Here is a 4,046-nt window from a genome sequence, read left to right on the forward strand (position 1 = left end):
TCTATGGTTTAATTAATTTATTAATTTAATTAAGTTTAATTAAGATTATATGAGTCTAATTAGATTAGGTTCATCATATTTTATTTGGATCTAATTGGATTGGTTTTGAAAGAAATTAAATTGGTTAAATCCTAGAGTCCCAAATGAATAGGACTCTATCCCTTGCGCCACCTAAATTGTATCATGCTTTTCTCACCATATAAAATTAGTTTGTATGTGAGAAAATCAAAAGATAATCTTTTTTTTATCACCCATTAAGGATAGAAATTGATTGGTTTTGATTTGAATTCAAATTAGTTTGAACTTCAACCTAAAACCTTATCCATATCCTTCCACACGTTAGCTGCTTTTGAAAGGATCTATTGTGTAAGATAAAAGAAATATTTCTAATTGATTTTTGTATTTAATTTTTTTTGGTAAGTCCCTCTTTAAGTTAGATAAGGATGAGAAAAGGTTGGAGTCAAATTAAAATTTAAAAGAGTTTGAATTGCAATAAACTCCAGCCCTTATCCTGTTTTATCAGGTTAGTGCGACAACCATAATTAGGCCATAATTTTGTGTGCCAAATGATGGAAACTTTTCACCGTGAGAAATTAGAAAGAAAGAAGGTCGAAAATACTATTTTGGGATGTGAGATTTGGTGGTTTTCCTTCCTTCTTGGTATGAACAAAAGAGGAGACCATTCTCCTCTTGGGTGAGAGACCTAAAACTGTTCTAATTTTTTGGGTGAGGAAAAAATCAAAGAGAAGAGAGTCTTCATCTAATTTTTCTCTACCATCCAGCATTCTCCTCTGATCCATCTTCGACATCAAAAAAGTTTGAGATGATCAAAGAAAAGATCAAGTCAGATCTACCATCAGAAGCCGACTACGCGAGCTAGCACTCCCACGAAGGGCTGATCGATCCGAGGGATTTCGTGTGGACCATCCATAGAGGCCGGACGCTTATGCAGTTGCAAGCTATCAGGAGAGGATTTTAGATCTATATTCTCAATCATAGAGTTCGACTATCCATGCTCAGGTATTGGGTTTGGATCTTAGAAGTGGTTGATCAGATCTATTACTAAATGCTATCTTTTGAGTTCACATGCTTGTCATTTTAGATTCAGATTTTTATGCATATAAATTCATGTCATAGATTCATTATAAAAGTTTTAAGATCAGATCTTATGCATATATTTATAGATTAAATAATTTAATCTAATATTCTTTCACTAAAAATTTTTGAAATGCATGCATGAAACCCTTACGCATCCCAACACCGTCAATATGCAACACCCAAGTCGACATTAGATCAGATTCAAGAGTCATGGTAGTTTTATCCTCTGATTTATTGTCGGGTATTGTATATTCGGCAACGAAGTCGGTCAAACTTGCACCTCATGGACAGTCATGGCGGTACTGTATGTCGAATTCACCAAGCTTTACTATCCACTTTGCCATCCGACCTAATGTATCGGGTCGATGTAAGATCGCTTTCAATGGCTGATCGATCAAGACCACAATCGAGTGTGCCTGAAAGTTTGGACGAAGCTATTGTATGATATGATCAAAGAGTAGATCATTTCTCCACTCTAGAATATCTCATTTTGGCATTGTGAACACCTACTAGTGAAATAGATCGATCTTTGGATTGATTTCATCTTCTTGGACGAGCACCGAACTGATCGCTTCTGCTGAAAAATCACCAAATAGAGATACAACATTCTTCGACCTTTAGTTTGTGAATAAGGTGGAAGGATAGATACTTTTCAAAGTCTTGAAAGATCATCGCATTCATCGAACCATGAGAAGTCTTTGTCTGTCGCAAAGTCTTGAAAATGATAAGCATCCTTTCAACCGATCTAGAAATGAATTAGCTGAGTGCAGCAATTCTTCCATTAAAGTTACTGTATCCTTTTTTGAGCTCAGATGCTTCATGTAATGATAGCTTTTATTTTCTCAAAATTGACCTCGATTCCTCATTGTGACATAAGAAATCTGAGGAATTTCTGAAAGTTATCCCGAATGCACACTTAGTCAGGTTCAACTTCATCTATGTTGTCGAAGTATGCTAAAGCTTCTTCCAAGTCTGGATCATGCTCTGAAGTTTGAGCTCTTCATCAGCATGCATCCACATACACTTCCATATTCCATCCAATCTGTCTTAAAGATCTTATTGACAAGCCATTTGTAGGTGGCTCTGATATTTTTCAAATCGAAAGGATCACTTTATAGTAGTATATGCCTTTGTCGGTTATGAAGATTGTGTACTCTTCATCTTCAGGCGCATTCGAATTTGATTATATTTAGAGAATGCATGCATGAAGCTTAGCAATTGATGGCCTGAAGTTGCATCAACCAGTTGGTCGATCTTCGATAGTGAAAAGCTTTTCTTTGGACAAACTTCATTCAAATCTGTATAGTCGATGTAAATTCTCTATTTTTCATTGGCCTTCCTCACCATTACTATATTAGCAAGCCAATCGAAATAAGTTGCTTCTCTGATGAAACCTGCCATGAGGAGCTTATCAACCTCTTCGTCGATGACCTCCTTTCTTTCGGAGGCAAAAGGTTGTTTTCTTCTATCACTAGCTTGATATTTAGATTGATGTTGAGTCGATGAGTTATTATTTCTAGAAGAATGCCTGGCATATCAGTAGCCGATCAAGCAAAAATATCGACGTTTGCTTTAGTAGATTTATTAATTGCTATATGCTCCGGATTAGATGGCTGCGATCCAATTTGGACTGTCTTCTCAAGGTCTTTTCTTTTAATGGGATCGAAACCAGTTGTTAAGCTGGTTCACCCCTCTTCTGATTCTCTCTTTGGTGTAATTTGTCGACGGACAGAGAATCTTCAGGTTTATTACTGTGTGGAGACTAAGAAACAATATCGGGCTAGGTGTTGTCTCCACGTATTTCTCCGACTCCATTCTTTATTGAAAATCGAACTAATAAATGATATGTCGAAACCACTGCTCTTAATGCATTAAGGCTAGGTCATCCAAGTATGGCATTATAGGTCGAAGGAACTCGAACAACCTTCAATGTCACAATAACAGTGCTTTGTAGTGGCTCGGTTCCTACGACTAAGGGGAGAGAGATTTTCCTTCCATAGTAACAGGTCCTAGTGAACCGACCAATGATGTTGAGATTTTTTTGAGTCGATCAGTCGTAGTTGCATTCGAGAGAAAATCGAGTAAAAAAGAACATCAGTCAAATTTTTATTATCTATAAAGATTCTCTTTACATCATAATTTACTATTGTTGTCGAAATAATAACAGCATCATCATGGAGTGTTTGAATTTCTCAAACATCCTCTTTCGAAAAAGTTATTACATCATCGAGTCATATCTCTTCGCCGACTCTTCTTCGAAAGTTGCCCCCCAATTCGTCCTCCAGACATCATGTTGATCACCCCTACAGTCGATTGATTATTGATAGCTTCTTCAACTTGTGGCTGAGGTCGTCGATCGACAGGAGGTTGAGTCGGCTGATCTCTTTGATACTTGTCGAGATGGTCTCGTCGGTCAGGACCTCTATCTCATCTCTGAGCTGGATACATTGTTTGGTATCATGACCGTGATCATGATGGAATCGATAATATCTCCTTTGATCATGATTCTCGATGATGCTTTCATTGGTAGGGGTGCGTAGGTACTTACTCTTTTGATTTTCATGAGAATCTGCACATGAAAAGCAGAGAGAGGAGTATAGGAGTCATACCTGTCGTAGTTTGACTTCAGACTTCATCGTTGGGGTAAAGCTCACTTATTGGAAGGTGGTCGACTTGATTCAATTGGAGCTCTACTTTTTTTGCTGCTTTTTCCTTGACTCTTGCCTTCCATTTGACATCGGTCAAAAGCAGCCTCGTCCGTGCGATGTACTTATACGTGTATTTGAGAAGTTAGCATAGGTCTGAAGGAGAGTTTTTCCAAGGAATATGAGAATCTAGATCCCCTCATATCTCTTTTCATGGCCGATACAGCCATGTCTTTATTGAGATCTCTGACCTCAAGTATGGCCGTATTGAACGGGCCATAAAATCTCTCAATGTTTCAGTCT

The sequence above is a fragment of the Elaeis guineensis genome, chromosome 2 (genome assembly GCF_000442705.2).
Source record: "Elaeis guineensis isolate ETL-2024a chromosome 2, EG11, whole genome shotgun sequence".
NCBI classification, from domain to species: Eukaryota; Viridiplantae; Streptophyta; class Magnoliopsida; order Arecales; family Arecaceae; genus Elaeis; species Elaeis guineensis.